Genomic DNA, 25,782 nt, shown 5'->3' with positions numbered 1-25,782 from the left:
ATCCGCAAGGTGGATGTCTGAATTGGGGGCCTTGTCCCACAAGAGCCCTTACCTGATCTTCCATGAAGATAGGGCAGAGTTGAGAACTCGTTAACATTTTCTTCCAAAGGTGGTTTCCTATTTCCACATAAACTAACCTATTGTGGTGCCAGTTGCTACTGACACATTCGCTGAGTCAAAGTCTCTAGATGTGGTTAGAGCTTTGAAGATTTATGTCGCTAGAACAGGTCGAATACGAAGACAGAGGTTTTGGTTGTCCTGTTGTCCTGTATGCTCCCAACAAGATTGGGTGTCCTGCTTCCAAGCAGACTATTGCACGCTGGATCAGAGGTACGATTCAGCAATCTGTCTACGGCTGGATTGCCGTTACCGATATCGGTGAAGGTCCATTCTACTAGGAAGGTGGGCTCCTCCTGGGCGGCTGCCCGGGGGGTCTCGGCATTACAACTTTGCCGAGCAGCTACTTGGTCAGGGTCAAACACATTTGCAACATTCTACAAGTTTGACACCTTGGCCGATGAGGACCTCAAGTTCGGTGAATCGGTGCTGCAGGGTCATCTGCACTCTCCCGTACTGGAGCTTTGGTATAAACCCCATGGTCATGAAGTGGACCCCAGCATCCTCTAGGACGTATGAGAAAACAGAATTTTGATACCTACCGGTAAATCCTTTTCTCCTAGTCCGTAGAGGATGCTGGGCGCCTGTCCCAGTGCGTACTTTACCTGCAGTTTTGTTATTAGAGTTACACAAGTTGTGTTATATTAGTTTCAGCATGTTGCTGTAATTGGTTCATGCCTGTTGGCATGTGTTCTGTTGAATACCATGTTGTGCGGCATGGTTGAGGTGTGAGCTGGTATGTATCTCACCACTAGTTTAAAGTAAATCCTTTCCTCGAAATGTCCGTCTCCCTGGGCACAGTTCCTATAACTGAGGTCTGGAGGAGGGGCATAGAGGGAGGAGCCAGTTCACACCCATTGAAAAGTCTTAAGAGTGCCCATGGCTCCTGTGGAACCATCTATACAGCATGGTCATGAAGTGGACCCTAGCATCCTCTACGGACTAGGATTTACCGGTAGGTATCAAAATCCTGTCTTTACCGTCACTGAGGGGGCATGCCCAGCACTCTCTCACCTGCTGGCATGCCCCCTCTCCCTCTTTCACCTGTGACTAAACTCTGTACGCATGCACACAGGGTCAATTCACCGCTGCTCTGCCAATCAGCCTCCCAACTGCCCCCCCCGAAGTACACTGCGGCCCATGGGTGGGATAGCGAGACAGTCCCCCGAAAATCGGGACAGTTGGGAGGTATGCTGTCAGAGAGTCACTGTAGAAAGTTTACACTTTGTCCTTACTGTTATCAATAAAGTTACATAATGTAAACACCAACTCATCATTTCCTCAGTATGGAGAGCGCCACCCTGTGGGAGGAAGAAGAGGTAAAGTAGATTGATGTGGTGTCATCCATACAACATGGGGCCTAAAAACATGGCCATAAAACAGGACTTTATGAGATATTTTATATGTTGTGCATGGGTGAGAGGAAGTTATTACAGGAAAGTACAAAGCTTATAAATCATGTACATTTCAATCAAGTAAACTTGGAAGGGGGGTTAGTTTCGTCACAGCATGCACCCAGTGCTTACGTTAAGAATCCTCAGTGGATTGCTCTGTGGCGCCCATATAGTTATTTGGTAACGTTCCAAATCAGAACACGTTATGTGATAATGCTGTATGTATTCAGTTATTCAGTGATATTATGATACTGTAATATTGTGCTATGTAATATAATATATGTGAGTTTAAAGAATTATGGATGTCTGTGTTAAAGACACTGATATTACATCAAATAGAGTTATTATCATTTCTATTATTAATAAACATTGAAAAAGTATCTGATACTTTGGGCCTTATTCAGTATGGGACACAAATGTCTAAAATTCGCAAATGAGAGATTTTCGGGCAATTGCACATGCACAGCGGAAGAATGCGACCGCTATGTGACAATGGCGTTGGGGGAAGGGGGGGGGGGGGGCAGTGATGCTGCATTGAGCATTGGGGGCAGTGGTCTGGACAACGGAGGTGTGTCCGGACTATGATCAGGGCGGCTGCATGACATCACCCACAGCAATTGAGTGGTGTCACACGCAGCCCCTGCAATGAAAGCGATGGCAATGGTGCGCCTGCATATGCATGCTGGACATCCTTGCCTTGTGCTGGCTGACCGCCTGAGAGTGCTAGCAGTTGCAGTTTTGCTTTTTTAACAGAACTGCAACTGAAGCTGAATAAAGTGCATTCAATGTAGGACTGGGACATAAATGGTCTCCTGTACCCCTGTTGGCCAGTCCAACCCTGGGTGCATTATTACTAGAGCAGCTTTCTTTTACTATAATACTGCATGCATAGGCGTACACAGATAATTTTTTTAGGGGGTGCACCACTGCAGGGGTGTGTTTAGCACCGCCCAGGAACATGTCTAGCACTATTTTACATTCTCTCAGTACAGTGGCGGAACTAGCGAGCAGTGGGCCCAGGTGCAACAAAATGCTTTTGCCCCCCACCATCCCATCCAAGTCCACCCCCTCACCCCTGGAGAGTATCTGGTGAGGGGGACCTGCTCAGGGCTAGAGAAATGGACACCTAGCAACAGTGCCGTAACTAGTCATTTTAGCACTGTGTTCAAAAACGGCGCACGCAAAAAACATAGAGGCGTGGCTTTATGGGGAAGGGGTGTGGCCACAAATAATACCAATTCATATAACGGTGCACAGTAGTCTCCATTATTCAAATTACGCCGCACAGTAGCACCACTACACCAGGTAGAGCCCCTTTTACACATTACGACGGACAGATTCCCCTTTTTACACATTACGGCAGACACCGTCCCCTTTTTACACATTACGGCAGACACCATCCCCTTTTTACACATTATGGCAGACAGTGTCCCCTTTTTATACATTATGGCAGACAGCGCCCCCCTTTTTTACACATAACGGCAGATAGCGTCCCCTTTTTACACATAACGGCAGACAGCGTCCTCTTTTTACACATAACGGCAGACAGCGTCCCCATTTTACACATTACGACAGACAGTGTCCCCTTTTTTACACATTACGGCAAACAGTGTCCCCCTTTTTACACATTACAGCAGACAGTGTCCCCCTTTTTATACATTACGGCAGACAGCATTTCCTTTTTACACATTAAGGCAGACAGCGTCCCCCTTTTTACACATAACGGCAGACAGCGTCCCCTTTTTTACACATTACGGCAGACAACGTTTCCTTTTTACACATTAAGGCAGACAGCGTCCCCCTTTTTACACATAACGGCAGACAGCGTCCCCTTTTTACACATTACGGCAGACAGCGTCCTCATTTTACACATTACGGCAAACAGTATCCCCCTTTTTACACATTACGGCAGACAGTGTCCCCCTTTTTACACATTACAGCAGACAGCATTTCCTTTTTACACATTAAGGCAGACAGCGTCCCCCTTTTTGCACATAACGGCAGACAGCGTCCCCTTTTTACACATTACGGCAGACAGCGTCCTCATTTTACACATTACGGCAGACAGTGTCCCCCTTTTTACACATTACGGCAGACAGTGTCCCCCTTTTTACACATTACAGCAGACAGCATTTCCTTTTTACACATTAAGGCAGACAGCGTCCCCCTTTTCTCTGACGTCCTAGTGGATGCTGGGGACTCCGAAAGGACCATGGGGAATAGCGGCTCCGCAGGAGACTGGGCACAAAAGTAAAAGCTTTAGGACTACCTGGTGTGCACTGGCTCCTCCCCCCATGACCCTCCTCCAAGCCTCAGTTAGATTTTTGTGCCCGAACGAGAAGGGTGCTCACTAGGTGGCTCTCCTGAGCTGCTTAGTAAAAAAGTTTAAGTATAGGTTTTTTATTTTCAGTGAATCCTGCTGGCAACAGGTTCACTGCACCGAGGGACTAAGGGGAGAAGAAGCGAACTCACCTGCGTGCAGAGTGGATTGGGCTTCTTAGGCTACTGGACATTAGATCCAGAGGGACGATCACAGGCCCAGCCATGGATGGGTCCCAGAGCCGCGCCGCCGGCCCCCTTACAGAGCCAGAAGACTGAAGAGGTCCGGAAAATCGGCGGCAGAAGACGTCCTGTCTTCAATAAGGTAGCGCACAGCACCGCAGCTGTGCGCCATTGCTCTCAGCACACTTCACACTCCGGTCACTGAGGGTGCAGGGCGCTGGGGGGGGGGCGCCCTGAGACGCAATAAAAACACCTTATATGGCAAAAAAAAAAAATACATCACATATAGCTCCTGGGCTATATGGATGCATTTAACCCCTGCCAATTTTTCCTTAAAAAAGCGGGAGAAAGGCCGCCGAGAAGGGGGCGGAGCCTATCTCCTCAGCACACTGGCGCCATTTTTCCTCACAGCTCCGTTGGAGGGAAGCTCCCTGACTCTCCCCTGCAGTCCTGCACTACAGAAACAGGGTAAAACAAGAGAGGGGGGCACTAATTTGGCAGATAAATCTATACAGCAGCTACATAAAGGAAAAACACTTATATAAGGTTATCCCTGTATATATATAGCGCTCTGGTGTGTGCTGGCAAACTCTCCCTCTGTCTCCCCAAAGGGCTAGTGGGGTCCTGTCCTCTATCAGAGCATTCCCTGTGTGTGTGCTGTGTGTCGGTACGTTGTGTCGACATGTATGAGGAGGAAAATGGTATGGAGGCGGAGCAATTGCCTGTAATAGTGATGTCACCCCCTAGGGAGTCGACACCTGACTGGATGGTCTTATGGAAGGAATTACGTGATAGTGTCAGCACTTTACAAAAGACTGTTGACGACATGAGACAGCCGGCAAATCAGTTATTACCTGTACAGGCGTCTCAAACACCGTCAGGGGCTCTAAAGCGCCCGTTACCTCAGATGGTCGACACAGACCCAGACACGGACACTGACTCCCGTGTCGACGGTGAGGAAACAAACGTATTTTCCAGTAGGGCCACACGTTACATGATCACGGCAATGAAGGAGGTTTTGAACATTTCTGATACTACAAGTACCACAAAAAAGGGTATTATGTGGGGTGTGAAAAAACTACCCGTAGTTTTTCCTGAATCAGATGAATTAAATGAGGTGTGTGATGAAGCGTGGGTTTCCCCCGATAAAAAACTGCTAATTTCTAAAAAATGATTGGCATTATACCCTTTCCCGCCAGAGGTTAGGGCGCGTTGGGAAACACCCCCTAGGGTAGATAAGGCGCTCACACGCTTATCAAAACAAGTGGCGTTACCGTCTCCTGATACGGCCGCCCTCAAGGAACCAGCTGATAGGAAGCTGAAAAATATCCTAAAAAGTATATACACACATACTGGTATTATACTGCGACCAGTAATCGCCTCAGCCTGGATGTGCAGTGCTGGGGTGGCTTGGTCGGATTCCCTGACTGAAAATATTGATACCCTGGACAGGGACAGTATATTATTGACTATAGAGCATTTAAAGGATGCATTTCTATATATGCGAGATGCACAGAGGGATATTTGCACTCTGGCATCAAGAGTAAGTGCGCTGTCCATTTCTGCCAGAAGAGGGTTATGGACGCGACAGTGGTCAGGTGATGCGGATTCCAAACGGCATATGGAAGTATTGCCGTATAAAGGGGAGGAGTTATTTGGGGTCGGTCTATCGGACCTGGTGGCCACGGCAACGGCTGGGAAATCCACCTTTTTACCCCAGGTCACCTCTCAGCAGAAAAAGACACCGTCTTTTCAGGCTCAGTCCTTTCGTCCCCATAAGGGCAAGCGGGCAAAAGGCCACTCATATCTGCCCCGGGGCAGAGGAAGGGGAAAAAGACTGCAGCAGGCAGCCTCTTCCCAGGAACAGAAGCCCTCCCCCGCTTCTGCCAAGTCCTCAGCATGACGCTGGGGCCTTACAAGCGGACTCAGGCACGGTGGGGGCCCGTCTCAAGAATTTCAGCGCGCAGTGGGCTCACTCGCAAGTGGACCCCTGGATCCTGCAGGTAGTATCTCAGGGGTACAAATTGGAATTCGAGACGTCTCCCCCTCGCCGGTTCCTGAAGTCTGCTTTACCAACGTCTCCCTCCGACAGGGAGGTGGTATTGGAAGCCATTCACAAGCTGTATTCCCAGCAGGTGATAATCAAGGTACCCCTCCTACAACAGGGAAAGGGGTATTATTCCACGCTGTTTGTGGTACCGAAGCCGGACGGCTCGGTGAGACCCATTTTAAATCTGAAATCCTTGAACACTTACATACAAAGGTTCAAATTCAAGATGGAGTCACTCAGAGCAGTGATAGCGAACCTGGAAGAAGGGGACTATATGGTGTCTCTGGACATCAAGGATGCTTACCTCCATGTCCCAATTTGCCCTTGTCACTATCAGTTTCAGACGCTGCCGTTTGGATTGTCCACGGCACCCCGGGTCTTTACCAAGGTAATGGCCGAAATGATGATTCTTCTTCGAAGAAAAGGCATCTTAATTATCCCTTACTTGGACGATCTCCTGATAAGGGCAAGGTCCAGAGAACAGTTAGAGGTCGGAGTAGCACTATCTCAAGTAGTACTACGACAGCACGGGTGGATTCTAAATATTCCAAAATCGCAGCTGATTCCGACGACACGTCTGCTGTTCCTAGGGATGATTCTGGACACAGTCCAGAAAAAGGTGTTTCTCCCAGAGGAGAAAGCCAGGGAGTTATCCGACCTAGTCAGGAACCTCCTAAAACCAGGCCAAGTGTCAGTGCATCAATGCACAAGGGTCCTGGGGAAAATGGTGGCTTCTTACGAAGCGATTCCATTCGGCAGATTCCACGCAAGAACTTTTCAGTGGGATCTGCTGGACAAATGGTACGGATCGCATCTTCAAATGCATCAGCGGATAACCCTGTCTCCAAGGACAAGGGTGTCTCTCCTGTGGTGGTTACAGAGTGCTCATCTTCTAGAGGGCCGCAGATTCGGCATTCAGGACTGGGTCCTGGTGACCACGGATGCCAGCCTGAGAGGCTGGGGAGCAGTCACACAGGGAAAAAATTTCCAGGGCTTGTGGTCAAGCATGGAAACGTCACTTCACATAAATATCCTGGAACTAAGGGCCATTTACAATGCCCTAAGTCAGGCAAGGCCTCTGCTTCAGGGTCAGCCGGTGTTGATCCAGTCGGACAACATCACGGCAGTCGCCCACGTAAACAGACAGGGCGGCACAAGAAGCAGGAGGGCAATGACGGAAGTTGCAAGGATTCTTCGCTGGGCGGAAAATCATGTGATAGCACTGTCAGCAGTGTTCATTCCGGGAGTGGACAACTGGGAAGCAGACTTCCTCAGCAGACACGACCTCCACCCGGGAGAGTGGGGACTTCACCCAGAAGTCTTCCACATGATTGTGAACCGTTGGGAAAAACCAAAGGTGGACATGATGGCGTCCCGCCTCAACAAAAAACTGGACAGATATTGCGCCAGGTCAAGGGACCCTCAGGCAATAGCTGTGGACGCTCTGGTAACACCGTGGGTGTACCAGTCAATGTATGTGTTCCCTCCTCTGCCTCTCATACCCAAGGTACTGAGAATCATAAGAAGGAGAGGAGTAAGGACTATACTCGTGGCTCCGGATTGGCCAAGAAGGACTTGGTACCCGGAACTTCAAGAGAAGCTCACGGAAGACCCGTGGCCTCTACCTCTAAGAAAGGACCTGCTCCAGCAGGGACCCTGTCTGTTCCAAGACTTACCGTGGCTGCGTTTGACGGCATGGCGGTTGAACGCCGGATCCTGAAGGAAAAAGGCATTCCGGATGAAGTCATCCCTACCCTGATCAAAGCCAGGAAGGATGTAACTGTGCAACATTATCACCGTATTTGGCGTAAATATGTTGCGTGGTGTGAGGCCAGGAAGGCCCCTACAGAGGAATTTCAACTGGGTCGTTTCCTGCATTTCCTGCAAACAGGACTGTCTATGGGCCTAAAATTAGGGTCCATTAAGGTTCAAATTTCGGCCCTATCGATATTCTTCCAAAAAGAACTAGCTTCAGTTCCTGAAGTTCAGACGTTTGTCAAGGGGGTACTGCATATACAGCCTCCTTTTGTGCCTCCAGTGGCACCTTGGGATCTCAATGTAGTTTTGGGGTTCCTAAAATCACATTGGTTTGAACCACTCACCACTGTGGACTTAAAATATCTCACATGGAAAGTGGTAATGCTGTTAGCCCTGGCTTCAGCCAGGCGTGTCTCAGAATTGGCGGCTTTATCCTATAAAAGCCCTTACCTAATTTTTCATACGGACAGGGCAGAATTGAGGACTCGTCCCCAATTTCTCCCTAAGGTGGTTTCAGCGTTTCACTTAAACCAGCCTATTGTGGTACCTGCGGCTACTAGGGACTTGGAGGATTCCAAGTTGCTGGACGTAGTCAGGGCCCTGAAAATATATGTTTCCAGGACGGCTGGAGTCAGAAAATCTGACTCGTTGTTTATCCTGTATGCACCCAACAAGCTGGGTGCTCCTGCTTCTAAGCAGACTATTGCTCGTTGGATTTGTAGTACAATTCAGCTTGCACATTCTGTGGCAGGCCTGCCACAGCCAAAATCTGTAAAAGCCCATTCCACACGAAAAGTGGGCTCATCTTGGGCGGCTGCCCGAGGGGTCTCGGCTTTACAACTTTGCCGAGCAGCTACTTGGTCAGGGGAAAACACGTTTGCTAAATTCTACAAATTTGATACCCTGGCTGAGGAGGACCTGGAGTTCTCTCATTCGGTGCTGCAGAGTCATCCGCACTCTCCCGCCCGTTTGGGAGCTTTGGTATAATCCCCATGGTCCTTTCGGAGTCCCCAGCATCCACTAGGACGTCAGAGAAAATAAGAATTTACTTACCGATAATTCTATTTCTCGTAGTCCGTAGTGGATGCTGGGCGCCCATCCCAAGTGCGGATTGTCTGCAATACTTGTACATAGTTATTGTTACAAAAATCGGGTTATTATTGTTGTGAGCCATCTTTTCAGAGGCTCCTCTGTTATCATGCTGTTAACTGGGTTCAGATCACAAGTTGTACGGTGTGATTGGTGTGGCTGGTATGAGTCTTACCCGGGATTCAAAATCCTTCCTTATTGTGTACGCTCGTCCGGGCACAGTATCCTAACTGAGGCTTGGAGGAGGGTCATGGGGGGAGGAGCCAGTGCACACCAGGTAGTCCTAAAGCTTTTACTTTTGTGCCCAGTCTCCTGCGGAGCCGCTATTCCCCATGGTCCTTTTGGAGTCCCCAGCATCCACTACGGACTATGAGAAATAGAATTATCGGTAAGTAAATTCTTATTTTTACACATTACGGCAGACAGCGTCCCCTTTTTACACATTACGGCAGACAGCGTCCATATTTTACACATTACGGCAGACAGTGTCCCCCTTTTTACACATTACGGCAGACAGTGTCCCTCTTTTTACACCTAACGGCAGACAGCGTGCCCTTTTTACACATTACGGCAGACAGCGTTCCCCTTTTTACAAAATTACGGCAGACAGTCCCCCTTTTTACACATTTTGGCAGACAGTCCCTCTTTTTTACACATTACGGCAGACAGCATCCTCATTTTACACATTACGGCAGACAGTGTCCCCCTTTTTACACATTACGGCAGACAGTGTCCCCCTTTTTACACATTACAGCAGACAGTGTCCCCCTTTTTACACATTACGGCAGACAGCATTTCCTTTTTACACATTAAGGCAGACCGCGTCCCCCTTTTTACACATTACGGCAGACAGCGTCCCCTTTTTACACATTACGGCAGACAGCGTCCTCATTTTACACATTACGGCAGACAGTGTCCCCCTTTTTACACATTACGGCAGACAGTGTCCCCCTTTTTACACATTACAGCAGACAGTGTCCCCCTTTTTACACATTACGGCAGACAGCATTTCCTTTTTACACATTAAGGCAGACAGCGTCCCCCTTTTTACACATTACGGCAGACAGCGTCCCCTTTTTACACATTACGGCAGACAGCGTCCCTCTTTTTACACATAACGGCAGACAGCGTACCCTTTTTACACATTACGGCAGACAGCGCTCCCCTTTTTACAAAATTACGGCAGACAGTCCTCCTTTTTACACATTTTGGCAGACAGTCCCCCTTTTTTACACATTACGGCAGATAGCGTCCCCCTTTTTACACATTACGGCAGACAGCGCCCCCTTTTTACACATTACGGCAGACAGCGTCCCCTTTTTACACATTACGGCAGACAGCGTCCCTCTTTTTACACATAACGGCAGACAGCGTACCCTTTTTACACATTACGGCAGACAGCGTTCCCCTTTTTACAAAATTACGGCAGACAGTCCCCCTTTTTACACATTTTGGCAGACAGTCCCCCTTTTTTACACATTACGGCAGATAGCGTCCCCCTTTTTAAACATTACGGCAGACAGCGCCCCCCCTTTTTACACATTAAGGCAGAAAAGAAAGAAAGAAAGAATTATACTTACTCTCTCCAGTCAGGCTCCTCGGTGCAGCTTCTGGCAGAGATCCCGGGCAGGAGAGAAGGAGGAGGAGGAAGGAGGTGGAGGAGGGAGCCACAGCAGCGCTGTGTAATTGGTGGAGGCGCTGCTGCTGCTGTCCCTTTCCTTCACCATAGGCTGTTCTCCGCTGCTGTGAATGCTGGGTTGCGCTTCCCACTTCCCAGCAGTGTGTGTATATATATATATATATATATATATATCCAATTGTAAAGAAGGCACTCACCAGACTAGTATTTGAAAATGCAAAAGACGTTTATCAAATCTCACATCAGCGACTTATTCATGGTTGGTCGACGTTTCGGTCCCAAGCCGGACCTTTTTCCAGACCAGTGTGTACAATCGTCAGAATCACAAAACAAATGACCCTCAGTGTGGAACTACAAATACTCAACCAGAGCCCGCCCATCTATGTAATTACCAATCATGGTCATTCAAATTTAGTGAAATTACATGCTCATTAAACACACACGGATCACATCACTGTACATTCCTGTACATAACTCTCATCAAAAGCGTCGCACATGAATAGTATATGAGTAATATCTTAGCGCTCACCTTCTCCCTGCATGTATCAGTGCCGCAGGTGGAACGCACGCCGTCGGTGACCCGCATGAAACTTCCGCCTTCATTCAACCACAGACTACTACTTCCGACCTCGCAGTCCAACACTGAATAATCAGTGGAACGCACGTCGCAGATGACCCGCAAGACGCTTCCGCCTCCAAACATGATGTCATTGTGGGAAGTTGAAACGGGTCCCGGAGCGCAGCATAAATGCGCTACCACATAGAAAAACTGGCATCATTGATTAATATAAAGTTAAATCAAGTGACATGTGCATGATAACGTGTGTGGTTATGTATTAATAGCATAAACTCTGGAGATTTAGAGTAAGGCTGCTTAGGTAGGTATCAGAAGCTCCACACCGGACAAGTATCGCATAATAGAAACCCGATGTAAACATATATAAACATATATAGACAATACTTATAACATCTTACTATAGATGACATAACAAATAACATAATTAAAACCTATTAATCGGACTGAAACGCTGGATAGCCATGATGGACACCCGTGAATGCAAATCATGCAGAGTAATACCATAAGGGACTATACCCACATTTCCTTGTGTTTAAAGAAAAACACTTAAATGGTTCTGTTCATTCAACCCTCTTGGAGATACCGTTCCCAGGTAGTGTATCCAATAAGCCTCTCTTTTTAATAATAAAACGCCTCTATCACCTCTCCGTGGGGGTGGTGGGATCCAATCGATGATCATATGCCGCAGTGTAGCTACTTGATGTTTCATCTGCATAAAGTGGAGTGCCACTGGTTTGTCAGTCTTGCCGCTGGTGAGTGCCATCTGTATTGAGGATCTATGTTGGTTGATCCGTTCACGGTATGTTCTGATGGTTTTCCCCACGTACATTTTCCCACAAGGGCATGTGAGATAATAGACCACATGATCCATCAGACATGTTAAATGGTGCCGTAACTCAATTTTGGTGCCATACAGTGGGTGGTTGAAGAACCGTCCGGTTATCATGGCTCTGCAGGTCATGCATTTTAGGCACTTAAAGCATCCTGGGTTTATATTTAACCAGGTAGTACCAGTTGTCATCGTTGGTCGCATGGTTGGTCTCATCAACATGTCCTTCAGGTTGGCGCCTCTTTGCACACTTAATAGAGGTGGTCGACTGCCAACCTTTTTGAATTTGGGATCAGTGCTGATCATGGACCAGTTTTTCTTTATTGTTCTTTCCACAGTGTGTAAACCAGTGTTGCAACTGGTCTTGAATATGATGCGATCACGATTCTTGTTTTTGCTGCTGGTCTTTTTCATATGCAGTTTACGTGCTTTGGCCAGACATCTGTCCACCACTGCGGCTGTGTACCCACGTTCAATAAAACGCTGTCTGCACTCAAGCAGTTGTATATCGGCATTGGTGTCATTGGAGTTGTTTCTTAATACCCTAAGGAATTGAGAGACGGGTAAGTTCGATTTTAGCCTATCTGGGTGATGGCTAGACGCCCATAGCAGGGTGTTACGGTCTGTGGGCTTACGGTATAGAGTGTATTCAAGTACTGATGGTAAGGACGGATCCTTGTATATAGTAATGTCCAAAAAATTAATGTTAGACTCGCTCACTGTAGCAGTTAATCTAATTGGACTGTTGAGAGCATTCAGGGTATCCACCATGGCAAAAAACAATTCGGCGGAGCCCCGCCAAACAATAAAGAGATCATCAATGTATCTCTTGTAGCATACAATATGCTCAGCATAATTGCACAAAATGTTTTGATGTTCATACTTGGCCATGTACAGATTGGCGAACCCCGGGGCCAAATTAGAGCCCATAGCGGTGCCCGCCAACTGTACATAGTACTCATCCTGGTATTGGAAATGATTATACGTAAGTACCAATCTGATCAGACTCAAAATAAATTCAATAGGAGGACCCTCGTAAGGACCCTTAATCAACGCCTCTCTTACGGCAGCAATCCCCTCCTCATGGGGAATAACCGTATATAATGATGTTACATCTAGAGTAGCTAGTAAACAAGTGGATACATCATCAGTGATACGAGCCAATATTCCCAAGAGGTCACTAGTGTCACGAATGTAACTGTCCATCATCCTCACACATGGTTGGAGGAAATGGTCAACAAACCGTGCCAGCGGTTGTAGCAAGGATCCTTGTGCAGATATTATCGGCCTCCCTGGAGGTTTTATTAGGGATTTATGCACCTTGGGCAGGGTGTAGATGATGGGACAGATAGGGTAGGTCACCGATAGATAATCATAGACATCATCATTGATCCATGCACATTGTAGTGCCTGAACCAACAAGTCGTCAACCTCCTTTTTAAATCTGGGAGTCGGGAGTCTAACATTAATTTTTTGGACATTACTATATACAAGGATCCGTCCTTACCATCAGTACTTGAATACACTCTATACCGTAAGCCCACAGACCGGAACACCCTGCTATGGGCGTCTAGCCATCACCCAGATAGGCTAAAATCGAACTTACCCGTCTCTCAATTCCTTAGGGTATTAAGAAACAACTCCAATGACACCAATGCCGATATACAACTGCTTGAGTGCAGACAGCGTTTTATTGAACGTGGGTACACAGCCGCAGTGGTGGACAGATGTCTGGCCAAAGCACGTAAACTGCATATGAAAAAGACCAGCAGCAAAAACAAGAATCGTGATCGCATTATATTCAAGACCAGTTGCAACACTGGTTTACACACTGTGGAAAGAACAATAAAGAAAAACTGGTCCATGATCAGCACTGATCCCAAATTCAAAAAGGTTGGCAGTCGACCACCTCTATTAAGTGTGCAAAGAGGCGCCAACCTGAAGGACATGTTGATGAGACCAACCATGCGACCAACGATGACAACTGGTACTACCTGGTTAAATATAAACCCAGGATGCTTTAAGTGCCTAAAATGCATGACCTGCAGAGCCATGATAACCGGACGGTTCTTCAACCACCCACTGTATGGCACCAAAATTGAGTTACGGCACCATTTAACATGTCTGATGGATCATGTGGTCTATTATCTCACATGCCCTTGTGGGAAAATGTACGTGGGGAAAACCATCAGAACATACCGTGAACGGATCAACCAACATAGATCCTCAATACAGATGGCACTCACCAGCGGCAAGACTGACAAACCAGTGGCACTCCACTTTATGCAGATGAAACATCAAGTAGCTACACTGCGGCATATGATCATCGATTGGATCCCACCACCCCCACGGGAAGGTGATAGAGGCGTTTTATTATTAAAAAGAGAGGCTTATTGGATACACTACCTGGGAACGGTATCTCCAAGAGGGTTGAATGAACAGAACCATTTAAGTGTTTTTCTTTAAACACAAGGAAATGTGGGTATAGTCCCTTATGGTATTACTCTGCATGATTTGCATTCACGGGTGTCCATCATGGCTATCCAGCGTTTCAGTCCGATTAATAGGTTTTAATTATGTTATTTGTTATGTCATCTATAGTAAGATGTTATAAGTATTGTCTATATATGTTTATATATGTTTACATCGGGTTTCTATTATGCGATACTTGTCCGGTGTGGAGCTTCTGATACCTACCTAAGCAGCCTTACTCTAAATCTCCAGAGTTTATGCTTTCAATACATAACCACACACGTTATCATGCACATGTCACTTGATTTAACTTTATATTAATCAATGATGCCAGTTTTTCTATGTGGTAGCGCATTTATGCTGCGCTCCGGGACCCGTTTCAACTTCCCACAATGACATCATGTTTGGAGGCGGAAGCGTCTTGCGGGTCATCTGCGACGTGCGTTCCACTGATTATTCAGTGTTGGACTGCGAGGTCGGAAGTAGTAGTCTGTGGTTGAATGAAGGCGGAAGTTTCATGCGGGTCACCGACGGCGTGCGTTCCACCTGCGGCACTGATACATGCAGGGAGAAGGTGAGCGCTAAGATATTACTCATATACTATTCATGTGCGACGCTTTTGATGAGAGTTATGTACAGGAATGTACAGTGATGTGATCCGTGTGTGTTTAATGAGCATGTAATTTCACTAAATTTGAATGACCATGATTGGTAATTACATAGATGGGCGGGCTCTGGTTGAGTATTTGTAGTTCCACACTGAGGGTCATTTGTTTTGTGATTCTGACGATTGTACACACTGGTCTGGAAAAAGGTCCGGCTTGGGACCGAAACGTCGACCAACCATGAATAAGTCGCTGATGTGAGATTTGATAAACGTCTTTTGCATTTTCAAATACTAGTCTGGTGAGTGCCTTCTTTACAATTGGATATATTATGGGACCTTGTGGACACAAGTCTCTCCCTGGAACTGTGACACCCCAGCAGATGACATTGTATATATAGTGAGTGCCACTTCACTTACCTTGGAATATTTGATGATATCAACACGATATACTTCTAAGTGAGCACCCTCCATGAATGTTTGGACAATTGTTGTTCATTTTTGTTCTTTTTTGACGACTCCATAGCAGTTTTTCTTTAAAGGAAACTTTTTGTTAGTGATATTACTTTTATCCAATCTGTCAGAGATCCTCATCTATTTGACCATATTTTGGTTATTTTAATTGTCTATGTCTATGTGTGGACTGAATCGCTGGATGTAATAGTGTTCATACTCTCACCTGGTTTAGAATGTCTCAGAGTGGAGGCATATTAGATGAGAACTCTTTAAGTGAGGCAGAGAATGCTTTTGTTAGCTACACTGATGACGATATTGAAAAAGTCCTATTTAATCAGACAGACTTTGACCAGTTACCAGCTCGGACACCTTTAGATCTTTTCCACAAACTTAACAAACTGAAAAAGAGGGAAATAGATTTAACCTTGCACGGACAGTTTCTGTCCGAATATTATCGGAAGAAAAGAATCCCTAGGGGATTTAGAATTGCCAATACTCCCACCATTGGTAGAAAAAATCCATCTTTTTGTGTGAAGTGGTGTGGAATATTGAACAAATGTTCATCTGATTTGCTTGTACTTGTGGTAGAGGAAGTGGGGACAGAACTTAAAAAAGTGAAGAGTGACATCGAAATATTTGAACGGGAATACACCTCTAGTTTGAAGGCTGACAAGTCAGAAAACTGGTTAGAGAAAATTTAGTCACAAATTGACAAATACAGATCTGACTTGTTAGCATTCAAGGGAAAGAAATGGGAAACTGTGGAATCTGATTACCAACAGCATTCGGTATATAAGTGGTTATCTGGTGATGATCAATCCACCAGATGGCGATGTAACCGACAGAGTAGATATAACCATAGACAGCAAAGGTTCAATTATCCACAGGGGTATTCCTCTTCTGACTCTGAATTCACAGATAGTATACCACCATCCGGGGCAGGGGCGTCATCCTCTTTTTTAGGACCGGGCACCAGAGCTCGGAGAGCCAAAGTAGCCACAGGCGACCCCACCCGCGGAGGGGGAGGATCAAAAACACGGGGACGAGGAGGGAGAGGTTCCCGAACTTAATATTTAATTTATCCACTCATGTGTTATCTGAGGCTGAAACCTCACTGTTAAGTAAAGGCCTCTCTTTTGTCCCGACTTGTCACTTCAAATCCTTCAATTGGTCCATTGAAAGATATAGGATGGGACGCCAATTACGCCTCAGGGAATTTTTTGATAATAAATTCATCAATAATCAGCCGCAGCTTGAAGCACGGCCACTTGGGCTGTTTAGAAATACCAGTAAATTTGACCCAATCTCTAACAACGCCAGTTTAAAAACCTTTTTACAGGTTATTGACAGTGAGGTATTACAAAATAATAGGGGTAGCGGAGGCTACTCCAATTTATCTAAGGTTGAATGGCAAGCATTAAGAGACTTAAAACAAAACACTAATCTGGTAATTAGGAATGCAGACAAGGGAGGAGCGGTAGTCCTTCAGGATTTTGCTGATTATGACCTTGAAATCAAAACACAACTATCTGATAACAACACTTATGCTAAGATCCCCTACAACCCGACTCCCAGATTTAAAAAGGAGGTTGACGACTTGTTGGTTCAGGCACTAAAATGTGCATGGATCAATGATGATGTCTATGATTATCTATCGGTGACCTACCCTATCTGTCCCATCATCTACACCCTGCCCAAGGTGCATAAATCCCTAATAAAACCTCCAGGGAGGCCGATAATATCTGCACAAGGATCCTTGCTACAACCGCTGGCACGGTTTGTTGACCATTTCCTCCAACCATGTGTGAGGATGATGGACAGTTACATTCGTGACACTAGTGACCTCTTGGGAATATTGGCTCGTATCACTGATGATGTATCCACTTGTTTACTAGCTACTCTAGATGTAACATCATTATATACGGTTATTCCCCATGAGGAGGGGATTGCTGCCGTAAGAGAGGCGTTGATTAAGGGTCCTTACGAGGGTCCTCCTATTGAATTTATTTTGAGTCTGATCAGATTGGTACTTACGTATAATCATTTCCAATACCAGGATGAGTACTATGGCCCTCATTCCGAGTTGATCGGTCGCAAGGCGAATTTAGCAGAGTTACACACGCTAAGCCGCCGCCTACTGGGAGTGAATCTTAGCTTCTTAAAATTGCGACCGATGTATTCGCAATATTGCGATTACTAACTACTTAGCAGTTTCAGAGTAGCTTCAGACTTACTCTGCCTGTGCGATCAGTTCAGTGCTTGTCGTTCCTGGTTGACGTCACAAACACACCCAGCGTTCGCCCAGGCACTCCCACCGTTTCTCCGGCCACTCCTGCGTTTTTTCCGGAAACGGTAGCGTTTTCAGCCACACGCCCCTGAAACGCCGTGTTTCCGCCCAGTAACACCCATTTCCTGTCAATCACATTACGATCGCCGGAGCGATGAAAAAGCCGTGAGTAAAATTACTTTCTACATAGCAAAGTTACTTGGCGCAGTCGCAGTGCGAACATTGCGCATGCGTACTAAGCGGATTTTCATTGCGATGCGATGAAAAATACCGAGCGATCAACTCGGAATGAGGGCCAATGTACAGTTGGCGGGCACCGCTATGGGCTCTAATTTGGCCCCGGGGTTCGCCAATCTGTACATGGCCAAGTATGAACATGAAAACATTTTGTGCAATTATGCTGAGCATATTGTATGCTACAAGAGATACATTGATGATCTCTTTATTGTTTGGCGGGGCTCCGCCGAATTGTTTTTTGCCATGGTGGATACCCTGAATGCTCTCAACAGTCCAATTAGATTAACTGCTACAGTGAGCGAGTCTAACATTAATTTTTTGGACATTACTATATACAAGGATCCGTCCTTACCATCAGTACTTGAATACACTCTATACCGTAAGCCCACAGACCGGAACACCCTGCTATGGGCGTCTAGCCATCACCCAGATAGGCTAAAATCGAACTTACCCGTCTCTCAATTCCTTAGGGTATTAAGAAACAACTCCAATGACACCAATGCCGATATACAACTGCTTGAGTGCAGACAGCGTTTTATTGAACGTGGGTACACAGCCGCAGTGGTGGACAGATGTCTGGCCAAAGCACGTAAACTGCATATGAAAAAGACCAGCAGCAAAAACAAGAATCGTGATCGCATTATATTCAAGACCAGTTGCAACACTGGTTTACACACTGTGGAAAGAACAATAAAGAAAAACTGGTCCATGATCAGCACTGATCCCAAATTCAAAAAGGTTGGCAGTCGACCACCTCTATTAAGTGTGCAAAGAGGCGCCAACCTGAAGGACATGTTGATGAGACCAACCATGCGACCAACGATGACAACTGGTACTGCCTGGTTAAATATAAACCCAGGATGCTTTAAGTGCCTAAAATGCATGACCTGCAGAGCCATGATAACCGGACGGTTCTTCAACCACCCACTGTATGGCACCAAAATTGAGTTACGGCACCATTTAACATGTCTGATGGATCATGTGGTCTATTATCTCACATGCCCTTGTGGGAAAATGTACATGGGGAAAACCATCAGAACATACCGTGAACGGATCAACCAACATAGATCCTCAATACAGATGGCACTCACCAGCGGCAAGACTGACAAACCAGTGGCACTCCACTTTATGCAGATGAAACATCAAGTAGCTACACTGCGGCATATGATCATCGATTGGATCCCACCACCCCCACGGGGAGGTGATTTGAGGCGTTTTATTATTAAAAAGAGAGGCTTATTGGATACACTACCTGGGAACGGTATCTCCAAGAGGGTTGAATGAACAGAACCATTTAAGTGTTTTTCTTTAAACACAAGGAAATGTGGGTATAGTCCCTTATGGTATTACTCTGCATGATTTGCATTCACGGGTGTCCATCATGGCTATCCAGCGTTTCAGTCCGATTAATAGGTTTTAATTATGTTATTTGTTATGTCATCTATAGTAAGATGTTATAAGTATTGTCTATATATGTTTATATATGTTTACATCAGGTTTCTATTATGCGATACTTGTCCGGTGTGGAGCTTCTGATACCTACCTAAGCAGCCTTACTCTAAATCTCCAGAGTTTATGCTATTAATACATAACCACACACGTTATCATGCACATGTCACTTGATTTAACTTTATATTAATCAATGATGCCAGTTTTTCTATGTGGTAGCGCATTTATGCTGCGCTCCGGGACCCGTTTCAACTTCCCACAATGACATCATGTTTGGAGGCGGAAGCGTCTTGCGGGTCATCTGCGACGTGCGTTCCACTGATTATTCAGTGTTGGACTGCGAGGTCGGAAGTAGTAGTCTGTGGTTGAATGAAGGCGGAAGTTTCATGCGGGTCACCGACGGCGTGCGTTCCACCTGCGGCACTGATACATGCAGGGAGAAGGTGAGCGCTAAGATATTACTCATATACTATTCATGTGCGACGCTTTTGATGAGAGTTATGTACAGGAATGTACAGTGATGTGATCCGTGTGTGTTTAATGAGCATGTAATTTCACTAAATTTGAATGACCATGATTGGTAATTACATAGATGGGCGGGCTCTGGTTGAGTATTTGTAGTTCCACACTGAGGGTCATTTGTTTTGTGATTCTGACGATTGTACACACTGGTCTGGAAAAAGGTCCGGCTTGGGACCGAAACGTCGACCAACCATGAATAAGTCGCTGATGTGAGATTTGATAAACGTCTTTTGCATTTTCAAATACTAGTCTGGTGAGTGCCTTCTTTACAATTGGATATATTATGGGACCTTGTGGACACAAGTCTCTCCCTGGAACTGTGACACCCCAGCAGATGACATTGTATATATAGTGAGTGCCACTTCACTTACCTTGGTATATATATATATATATATTCTTATTAAATACTTTGTTCTTTACATAGTTGAATGTGCTGACAACAAAATCACACAAAAATGATCAATGGAAATCAAATTTATTAACCCATGGAGGTCTGGATTTGGAGTCACACTCAAAATTAAAGTGGAAATACACACTACAGGCTGATCCAACTTTGATGTAATGTCCTTAAAACAAGTCAAAATGAGGCTCAGTAGTGTGTGTGGCCTCCACGTGCCTGTATGACCTCCCTACAACGCCTGGGCATGCTCCTGATGATGGACAGTCTGTGGTGCAACGTGGCGTTGGTGGATGGAGCGAGACATGATGTCCCAGATGTGCTCATCAGGTCTGGGGATCGGGCGAGCCAGTCCATAGCATCAATGCCTTTGTCTTGCAGGAACTGCTGACACACTCCAGCCACATGAGGTCTAGCATTGTCTTGCATTGCCTATAATTCCCACCTGTTGTCTCTTCCATTTGCACAACAGCATGTGAAATTGATTGTCAATCAGTGTTGCTTCTTAAGTGGATAGTTTGATTTCACAGAAGTGTGATTGACTTGGAGTTACATTGTGTTGGTTAAGTGATCCGTTTAGTTTTTTGAGCAGTGTGTGTGTGTATATATATATATATATATATATATATATGTGTATGTGCATGTATGTATGTATGTATATATGTATGTATGTTTATATATATATATATATATATATATATATACACTGCTCAAAAAAATAAAGGGAACACTAAAATAACACATCCTAGATCTGAATGAATGAAATATTCTTATTAAATACTTTGTTCTTTACATAGTTGAATGCGCTGACAACAAAATCACACAAAAATTGTCAATGGAAATCAAATTTATTAACCCATGGAGGACTGGATTTGGAGTCACCCTCAATATTAAAGTGGAAAAACACACTACAGACTGATCCAACTTTGATGTAATGTCCTTAAAACAAGTCAAAATGAGGCTCAGTCGTGTGTGTGGCCTCCACGTGCCTGTATGACCTCCCTACAACCCACACAAGTGGCTTAGGTAGTGCAGCTCATCCAGGATGGCACATCAATGCGAGCTGTGGCAAGAAGGTTTGCTGTGTCTGTCAGCGTAGTGTCCAGAGCATGGAGGCGCTACCAGGAGACAGGCCAGTACATCAGGAGATGTGGAGGAGGCCGTAGGAGGGCAACAACCCAGCAGCAGGACCGCTACCTCCGCCTTTGTGCAAGAAGGAACAGGAGGAACTCTGCCAGAGCCCTGCAAAATGACCTCCAGCAAGCCACAAATGTGCGTGTGTCTACTCAAACGATCAGAAACAGACTCCATGAGGGTGGTATGAGGGCCCGACATCCACAGGTGGGGGTTGTGCTTACAGCCTAACACCGTGCAGGACGTTTGGCATTTGGCAGAGAATACCAAGATTGGCAAATACGCCCCTAGCGCCCTGTGCTCTTCACAGATGAAAGCAGGTTCTCACTGACAACATGTGACAGACGTGACAGTGTCTGGAGACGCCAAGGAGAACGTTCTGCTGCCTGCAACATCCTCCAGCATGACCGGTTTTTCAGTGGGTCAGTAATGGTGTGGGGTGGCATTTCTTTGGGGGCCGCACAGCCCTCCATGTGCTCGCCAGAGGTAGCCTGACTGCCATTAGGTACCGAGATGAGATCCTCAGACCCCTTGTGAGACCATATGCTGGTGCGGTTGGCCCTGGGTTCCTCCTAATGCAAGACAATGCTAGACTTCATGTGGCTGGAGTGTGTCAGCAGTTCCTCCAAGATGAAGGCATTGATGCTATGGACTGGCCCGCCCGTTCCCAAGACCTGAATCCAATTGAGCACATCTGGGACATCAAGTCTCCCTCCATCCACCAAAGCCACGTTGCCCCACAGACTGTCCGGGAGTTGGTGGATGCTTTAGTGCAGGTCTGGGAGGAGATCCCTCAGGAGACCATCCACCACCTTATCAGGAGCATGCCCAGGCATTGTAGGGAGGTCATACAGGTACGTGGAGGCCACACACACTACTGAGCCTCATTTTGACTTGTTTTAAGGACATTACATCAAAGTTGGATCAGCCTGTAGTGTGTTTTTCCACTTTAATATTGAGGGTGACTCCAAATCCAGACCTCCATGGGTTAACAAATTTGATTTCCATTGATAATTTTTGTGTGATTTTGTTGTCAGCACATTCAACTATGTAAAGAATAAAGTATTTAATAAGAATATTTCATTCATTCAGATCTAGGATGTGTTATATTAGTGTTCCCTTTATTTTTTTGAGCAGTGTATATATATATATATATATATATATATATATTGTGGCAGGAGAGGTATTTTGCCACCTGTAAGCTACACACAGGGTCCTGGGGGTGGATGGGAAGTGTGGATGGATCGGGCTCCCATCCATTTGGCCCAGACCAGGTCTTATAGGTTTCTTAGCCCAAGAAGCTGCTTCATCAGCCAGCAGATGGGTGCTGGGTTTAAAGCAGAGTCTCTCCCATGAGTCAGGGCTCCTGAAGGCAATTAGTGTCCAGGTGATAGGCCTGCTAGGGACAGTGGGATCCGGAGGGCTGGGCCACTAGTGTCAGGATGCTGGGACCTGAAGGGCAGGGCCTAACCTCCCTGGTAGTTTATACTAAAGACAGTTATCTTTGTTTTATGTATATCTTTGTTTTGAGCTACCTGAATAAAAGGTATTTGTTGTTTTTGCACAAGCCTGGAGTCGGTCATTGGTGAATTTTTGTAGCAGAGCACATTCTAGCAAGTCTCCTGTTACAAATGGCGCCTGAACATAGGGCACTTCTGCTAGTCGTGTCACACATGGCAGAGGACCCAACAGCCGCAAGGTAGCGCCACACATACCAGCGAACTCCAGACCAAGCTGAACTCATGGGCATCAGTAGTTCAGTACCAGACGAAGGGTGTTGTGAGTAGTGGTTAAAACCAACCCCACAGGGAAAAATAATGATATGCTTTGTTTAAACTGAATGTGTTTGTTTGTGGTGCAGGGGTTTGCATTGGCAGCAAAGGGGTTAAACAGGGTGCATGAACTGTTTTGACTTTTCTGCTTTGTACCATTCATTGAAAGTATTTGTGCTGATTTTCTCTAAGGCAGCGGTGGCCAACCCGTGGCTCTTGAGCCACATGCGGCTCTTTCATTACTCAAATGTGGCTCCCAACACTCATAAGACCACAACAGATCCAGAAACCACTGCACTCCAGCCAGACACGCAGCAGCACTATGGGGACTGAAAACTCAGGAAGCCATATACTATAGGTGAGATATCCACTGGCAAATAGAGGATACATAAAGTGGCTGCTGCAATCAGGGGCTGACTGGCAACATTCAGCCTGGGGGGCAGATTCAAGCAAACGGCCCAGCTTTTCACGGGGAATCTGCAGTCAAATGGCCCTAGAACACTTAAATTGCACTGGCCCCTGGCTGCAATGGCGCGTGTTGGGGGGACTGCAGTGACATATGAGGGTGGGCTGAAGTGACATAAGTCGAGGCTGGCTGGAGAGACACAGGAGTGTTCTGGCAGGAGAGACACAATGGGGAGCTGACTGTAGTAAACAGGAGGGTGCTGGCTGGAGTGACATATGTTGGAGCTGGCTGGAGTGACACAGGAATGTGCTGGCAGGAGTGACACATGGGGGAGCTGGCTGAAGTGACACAGGAGGAGCTGAAGTGTATTATATGAATCCGGCTTTTTGAAAATATTTTATATGGATTTGGCTTTTTCAAAATATTTTATATGGATGATTCTTAAATGTATCATATGTTGGATCTGGCTTTTCCAATGTAATTTATACCAGGGGGGTGGCCTAGCTGGCACAAAGCCACACACCATTTTTGCACGCGCGATGTCGGCTTCTTTGACGTACCTAACAAGATTTTTTGGCTCTTTGTCACTGACTGACTGGCCACCCCTGCTCTAAGGGGTTGCAAGCAGCTGATAATTTATGACTGAATTTCTTTTCCAAGCTTATTTTTACTTCTGCCTGCAAAATCTGGTAATGGGAGTCTGGTGTCCTTGTTAATTGGCTCATTAAGACCAATCAAGCAAAGTTGAAACCTTTTATAAATGTGGTTCTATTTAAATAGAGAAATTTTGTGGCACTATGTGTCCCAGCAATCCCGGAGTTTTAGTTTTAAGAACCTGAAGGGAGAAGTTGTTTATTTGCACTACCAGTGTAAGGTATTTGGGACCAATTCATCTGTGCTAAAAAGAGAAAAAAGGAATTTTTATTTTCCCTTCACTTACAGATTTCAAAGGTAACATGGTGAATAAAGATTTTCAGATATGCAGCATATTCTGAAGTGTCTCTTCAAATGGGTAACAAAAAGAGAATTCATGCTAAAAAAACAAAAGGGGTGACCGCTCTAACACCTCAGGTCAGGAACTTATGTGACCCTATTAAAGCCCCACAGTTGGAGAGTTAAGTGGAGAGCTTATTGGGGAGTAATCCTGATCTTGGGGAAGATTTTAGCATGGAACCTTTTTTTTGGTGTCACATGATAAGTGACCTTGAAAGCAATGTCCAATTAAAGGACCAGGAGCTAGAAGAGCTTAAGGAAAAAGGTGATTTCCTTCAAGAGCAGGTGAACACCTTAACGCAAAAACTGGAGGAGAAGGAATCTCTTTTGTCTGACTCTCTGACCAAATTGGGAAGGAGTAGAGAAGAGATTACCAAGCTCTCAGGCCAGGTGTCAGAGTTGCAGAAAACTTTGGCAAAGGCTAAACCCAGATCTGAAATCTTTGTAGAACATAGCCAAGGACTATTAGAGGAAATCTCCTGTGACCAGACACGATATGGGAGTTTGGTGCTGGCCAATAAGGCTCTGTCGCAAGACTTGGAGGAGCTTCAGGAGGAGGTTTCTAAGCTAAAACCATTGGCTATGCCTAGTTTCAGTTCAGACACAGGCGTAGCTACACCAGTTGCTGAAGACATTATGCCGAAGGTTTGGTCAGAGACATTATCAGCCAAAGTGGAGATGCCATCTTTGGGGGAAATTATGCCAACGGTGGTGCCGGCTGCGGAAGAATGGTACAATACTGTATTGGAACCTGGCTATACTGTATTCCCTGTTCCAGCCAGAAGGAATAGGAAAGTTGAGCCAGAGCTGCCAGTGCCTAAGGCCCGGAAGCAGTGGCGGAACTAGCGAGCGGTGGGCCCAGGTGCGACAAAATGCTTTGGGTCTTCCCCCCCCCATCCCATCCAAGTCCACCCCCTCACCCCTGGAGAGGATCTGGTGAGGGGGACCTGCTCAGGGCCAGAGAAATGGATACCTAGCAACAGTGCCGTAACTAGACATTTTAGCACTGTGTGCAAGAAACGGCATCGGAGCCCCACCCCTGCATGCAAAACAGGGGCAGTGCGCGCCGTAGGCGCACGCAAAAATACATAGTGGCGT

The 25,782-nt window shown here is 46.0% G+C and overlaps 1 protein-coding gene across 6 annotated transcripts in view; it reads left to right on the top strand.

Annotated features, from left to right (window-relative positions):
- Positions 1–25,782, top strand: part of CCDC122 (coiled-coil domain containing 122) — a 275,690-nt gene that overhangs the window by 162,430 nt on the left and 87,478 nt on the right. Inside the window, exon 1 of one of the 6 annotated variants that reach the window (XM_063952846.1) lies at positions 23,529–23,643. The exons of the other annotated variants lie outside the window; for them this stretch is intronic. The gene's annotated coding sequence lies outside the window, so the exon portion shown is untranslated. Of the gene's footprint in view, positions 1–23,528; positions 23,644–25,782 lie in introns of those variants that run through there. 6 annotated transcript variants of the gene reach the window in all.

Source organism: Pseudophryne corroboree, chromosome 2 (assembly GCF_028390025.1).
Source record: "Pseudophryne corroboree isolate aPseCor3 chromosome 2, aPseCor3.hap2, whole genome shotgun sequence".
In the NCBI taxonomy this organism is placed as follows: domain Eukaryota; kingdom Metazoa; phylum Chordata; class Amphibia; order Anura; family Myobatrachidae; genus Pseudophryne; species Pseudophryne corroboree.
The sequence above is the reverse complement of the archived record's forward strand: the minus strand, read 5'-3'. Positions and strand labels throughout refer to the sequence as shown.